This window comes from Poecile atricapillus, chromosome 11 (assembly GCF_030490865.1).
Source record: "Poecile atricapillus isolate bPoeAtr1 chromosome 11, bPoeAtr1.hap1, whole genome shotgun sequence".
Lineage (NCBI taxonomy): Eukaryota > Metazoa > Chordata > Aves > Passeriformes > Paridae > Poecile > Poecile atricapillus.
Window position 1 is genome coordinate 4,666,679 of NC_081259.1, and position 6,196 is coordinate 4,672,874.

The window sequence follows — 6,196 nt, forward strand, 5'->3', positions numbered from 1 at the left end:
TACAGAAGTAAAGTAAGTGAAACCCTGTCTCTAGCAATTTGCAGGGCAAATTCACTGGGGAGAACAGTGTTCACTTCTTAGGGCCCCATTTCAGAGGTCTGCAGAGCCATTACTGATTTCCAAAGCTGAAGTTTAGGCAGGATCGTGTCACAACTGCCTTGTTTTCTACTTGTTGCCCACCGAGGAAACCCAGCACCCAAAGGACACCATTGGACCAGACAGAAATCCCTGCTTGGCCTGCTAATGAGGAGAGGTCCTTACTCACTCTGCCCTTCATCACAAAGCTTCAGTTTACAAAGGCAAAGGGAGTACTTGATGATCTTCCCCAAAAAAACCTTTTTCTGAGGCACTCATGAACAGGATAGCCCACAAGATGTGTGGGTGGCACTCCCTGGCAGGGTGAGCCCCACAGCTCAGGGTCACAGGGCCACCACAGACACCACCGTGGCCACAACTACAGGCCAAACACAACCTAAACACTGGTGCAGCAGGACAAATAAATGTTCAGCTTGAATACACCGAGGATGGTGTCTCTGCCCCACCAGGGCCACCAACAACCCTGTCTCCAACAGCGGGGTGCCAGCTTTAACACCCCCACCACCGCTCACTAAAGCACTTTGCACAACCAAAACCGAGTATCTCAAGGGTAGGAGCACCCAGAGGTGCTGCTGGCTTTGGGAAAGCATTCAGCACCCCCATCCTGCCCTCCCCAGAGCCCCCAGCCCAGCAACAACCCTGGCATGTTCAGCCAAGCAAGAGGCACAAAAAGTCTTTGTAGGCTCTGGGTTACTCACATGTTTGATGTATCTCTCCATGGAGGGAACCAGGCCTTGCAGGAAGGTCTGCTCTGAACTCTTCACAGCTCCTTATTTTGGAGACTTCTGGGAGAAGGGAGCAGCCCAGCCCCAACCAGCTCCTGCTGCAGCCCCACAGATGTCCACACTCATGAGGGAGCACCACAACCCCCCCTACAGCAGCCAAACCCTTCTGGAGCTCATCCCACCTCCTTTATGGTAGGGTGGGTTCACAGCTAAAAACCTGCACCCCCACCCACATGGCAGCTGTAGGAGCAGGAACGGGGTGTTCCCAATTGGTGTTGGCCCTGATGGGGGGAGATGCCCACCACACTGCAGCATCTTGATGTGGACACTCCCAGCTCCTGGAGTCAAGAGGCCAATGTGTTTATAGTCCAGTTCATGCCCTTGGTGGTTGCTTGAAAACATTTGTGGCTAAAGCTCTCCAAAAACACAGCGGTGGTACCAGAAAAACAAACAAACAAACAAACAAACAAGTGTTACATGTGCCTTTTAATTTTATAAACACCTGAACTCCAGTGTGGGGTCTTCATTTCCCCATCCCGCAAAGTGCCCAGGCTGTGCCCCCATGTCACTGAAAAGCAGCTTCTCCACACTGCTCTGTGGAATTAGCCATGACAGGAACATTCATTTATAGCAGGATATTGGGAAGTGATGTTGCTTTTCAGCCACCTCTTGTGTGAAAGGTGGCACTGTCCTGTATCTGCTCCAAGTGTGACAGGCAGGAACTCAACAGCACCAGGGAAACTGCTGTGAGCTTTTACCAGTGGTACTTCCCAATGGACAAACTCTCAGCTGATGAAAACCAGCGCTGCTCCACAAAAAGTGATGACAACAGCAATACAGGCTGTTTCTTCAAACAAATCAGTTGCTTAAGGAGTGTTTTATAATATCAAAATGTCTGCTAAATTATTTGTTCTAGATCCAGACCCTTTTTTAGACAGCTAATGCTGTTGTTTGGCTGCAGTGTATTTATGCATGTATTTGCACACAGGAAAACAAACTTATCAGTTGGGACAAACCACACACCAGTGCACAATAATTCAGAATTTCCCTTCCTCTCATAGCTCAAACACTGGTGATGCTCCTATCAGAGCATTAAATATCTGCTGTAAGCCTCTGTTTAGCAGGAAGATTACGTCCCCGAGATTTCACAGTTCAAAAGTTTATACTGTCCTGAGCTATTTATAGACTGCTGACACTGCCTCTTCTTCAGTGCAGATATCCTGGGGAAAAAATAATAATAATAAGTTCAAATCAGTTTGGAAGAGGTTTTCAAAGAGTTGTTTTCTGATTAACTCTGAGTGCTGCATCAGAAACTTGTCTTTGCCAGCTTGGGGTTTGTAATTAAGTATTCTTCTGACCTCCCACTAAACTTGACACTTTGAAAAGAAAGTTAAAATTTAGAACTGGATAATCAATACTAAAATCAACATGTCCTTTGCTTCTAGTTAATCATTTACTCAGAAGGAATAGGCATGTCATTTGGGAAAGAAAAAACAAATTAAGGAATCCACAGGTTAAAAATTATTTTTGCCATAACAGAGTGATCATTAATAGAATGACCACTTCATCCTGTACATCCATATATTTAGTTTTCACTTCCAATTTTACATCTTTTTTCTTGTTTTTTTCAGCACATAAATCCCTCAAACTCTCTCTTTATGCAGGACTGCTTTCAAAACCCAGAACAGATATTTTTATGTCATCTCCATATATCCAGCTCCAGAGAGGTAGGAGTCAGGCCTGAGTCTGATCCCATTTACACAGATCAAAATCAGGACTCATTCCACTGGAGTGAGCAGCGTGGCACTGCTGAAAACCTGCCCTGCTTCTTACTTTTGGCAGTTTTTTGTGTGATGCTTTTAGCACATCACTGAGACAACTGATTTGAATGTGTTCTTTAATTAGACCTCTGTTTTAAAAATCAGGTGGCACTCCTGCTTGTGTGATCTCTGCCCTGCCAGTGCTCTCAGGTCAATGTCCTTCACACACAGCCTCCACCCAACCTGACCTTGATCAGGATCTGGGGCTGGCAGTATCACACTGATTTGCCTTTTCATTCCTCAATGCCAATGATCCAATTCCTATTTTATGGTTGTACTGAAAAGGGAAGAGGTAGAGAGAGGGAAAAGTTTTAGAACCAATGAAATGCTTCCAGGGATGGTGATCCCACCACTTCCCTGGGCAGCTTATTCCAGTGCTTAACAACTCTTTCAGGGAAGAAATTTTTCAAATATCCAACCTAAACCTCCCCTGGTGTAACTTGAGACCATTTCCTCTTGTCCTGTCAGTTCTTACTTCGGCGATGAGACCAACTCCCACCTGGCTACACCTTCCTGTCAGGATTATTGTGTGATTTCTTCTGTGCAAACCTCAAAGCATTTCTCAATATCAATACTTGCTCTAGTTACATGCAACCATCTTTCAACTTCCAGAAATATATTCAGGAGTGATATTAAATATTTCATAGAACTGTAGCAAAAAGCTGTTTGTAGACTTTGGGTGACCTGCTGCTTATTCTGAGGTGAGGGGAAGTGCTTCAAGGGTGTATTAATTTCAAATAATTTTAAAGAAGTCTTGTGTTTGTTGGAGATCTGCTTTGCCTAGCTGAAAATCAAGGCCGGGATGCCTCAGTCATTATACTGTGACGTGAATTCACCATCCTCCTTGCATACAACACACAGAGCATGATTCAAGGTTAAGCGTAGAATATCAAAAGACTCAGAGCATGGACAATTTTAATGGTAAAGGAACCTTGACTTTTACTGATTATATTAGTTCAACTAAAATTGACCTTCAATATATGAAGATTTCATTTTCACAAATACATGGTATGACTGATGCCTTTTATTAGGCTTACAAAAAAGTAATCAGAACTGAAGCTTTCAAGGCCACAATCTCTTTTTTCAGTTCAAGCTACAGATAACGGAAGGAGAGACATAGTTATGAGATCTTAAAAGCTAAACTAATCTTTTTGTTGGTTTGTTTGTTTGTTTCATACTAAAAGGAGAGAGCATTGCTATTTATCAGGTCCTGTGAGCTGGCATTGCTGCTAAATAACAACAGGCCACTTCCCAGCATTATCTCCAGAGCTGTTGCTTGTGCATATTTATCCAGTTAATGGGATGGATTTATTACAAGTATTGGATAATTTGGACCCAGCCTACACTGATGTATTTTATGGCATGTGGTCAACCCAGCTATTACGGCCTGGGTCTGCAACTGCTCTGTAAACTGGAGCATGCAGTCATTAAAATGAATGAGCACAAGTGTTTGCTATGCTGGTTTTAATTATATGTTTATCTCTTCTCTCTTTTAAACTTCCATTTTATTTATACCACATGTGGTCACATATGGGCTGTAGATGTCATCTTAGGGGGTTTAGGAAAACCATGGGCAAGCAGCTTCCCTTATTTAGGAGGGTTTAACTCACCTCCTTAAGAGCAATTATAGGGCTATATATCTTAATTTAGACACATATTCCTGATTTTTAGTGAAGTCCAGTATCCAGAGATGAGGGGAAAACAGCAAATCTTCATCATTTGGAACATTGTTTTTGAGGGGGAATGTCTTAATGCTTATAGAATCATAGAATTCATTGGGTTGGAAAAGATCTGTAAGATCAAGTTCAACTATTGTCATAGATTAGTTTATTATAGATGTTTACATTATGACTTAGACATTTGGTGAAGAAATGTCCTTAGTAATCTCTACAGAACAAAAATCCTGGAGAATGAAACTCATCAAACTATTAGTATAACATAAAAATTTGAAATTTTAGTTTAAGGCACAAATAAATGATGCTTTCTGGAAGCTATGCCATGTGGATAAACACACTTTTACACTCATGAAAATTAGTGTGAAAATATAGTACAGGTGTTGGAGGACATCTCTGATAGCACAGTTCCACCAAAGGAATGCACTGAAAACACAGAGATTCCATGTTATGGTGCAAGAAATCCAGAGGAATGGACCTGCTCTACAGGGCATTGACATCCTGTTAGGTCTGTGATTTATGCCATGAAAATCTTTTGACTTACATGTTGGCTTATGGGTTTACTCTTCATGTGATTTTATTGGTGGAAATGGGCCAGGAAAACCAAAATGGGATGGAGAGCCCACTTTCAGAGAGTTGTACAGCCTTGAAAATTGCTTACTAGGAATATTAATGTCAGAACACACAGTCATCTAAGCTCTTAGAAAAATCAAAGACATTGTTTTAGACTTTATAGCTCCTTTGGACAATTAGGAGTTGAAGAGAGTAATGTCCAGATGTGTGAAAATCTCCAAATACATTACTTTCTTCGTTGGGTGAGCTATCTATTCCCTACATTGGCTCAAGGCCTACATCTTTCACATGACAGAACGTGAACAATTTATGCATTTAGCTAAATCTGCTTAACCTGGGTCAAACTACACCCATGTTGGAGCTCTGCCATCATAAGCGAAAAAGAATTATAGATCTGATGGTACATGTTCTGATGAAGGAGAAACAGTGACACTGGGCTGATCAACAGTTTAACCATGACAAAAGAGGCTCCCTCTGAGGACAGGATCAGGTCTATTGAAATGATCAATTTAAGTTTTAAATTATACTTTTAATTATTTAAAATAGAACGTCAGCAGAGCTAGGGGAAAAAAAAAAAAATCCCTTTGTGTCAAACAGTAATTACATCTGACTTTTCCACCGAAAACTAAGTGCTGTAGAACTGCATTAAAACTGCTTAAATGTAGAAGGTTCTTTCTTTTGCATAGTTCAGACTGTGCAGTGAACTAGATAGCTTTGTTAGCAGGGCACACAGCTCCTCGTTCCTGGAACCCTGCTTGAACTCTTTGCTTAAATGAATACACTGGTTTTGCTCAGTCATTAGTAGGCACTTGCTCATATCAAAATGCACTGCATTTAATTCAGGACAGTTGGCAGCCTCTGCACGAGTGAGACTCCAAAATGAGCCAGAATATGAAGGAGAGGAATGTCTTCAGCTTAGAGCTGGGGTTACCTCTAGGGCAAGGAGGGGATTTTCTCACTCCAGCTGTCGGCTTCAGGACTGGTATTCAGTGCCTGGTACTCTGAGACCTGCAATCCTGGTGAGGGAAGGGGGAAAAAAATATTGAAAAAAATAAATAGCCACCCAAATGTTCACTAGGAGAACAGAAAATTGTAAATGACACGCATTAAAAAAAAAAAAAAAATCAGGAATATACCTGCTCATGCATCAATCACCTCCATTTCAGATGCGACGCCAAACAGAGAGGATGAATGAGGGTTCAGCTCAGTTAGGGAGAGTGCAAATATCAACAGCACTAAAGCTACTTTTCAGGTTAGCATAATCTTCTGTCTGCAAACACTGTGTGGTTTATCTGATTTTTTTTTTTTT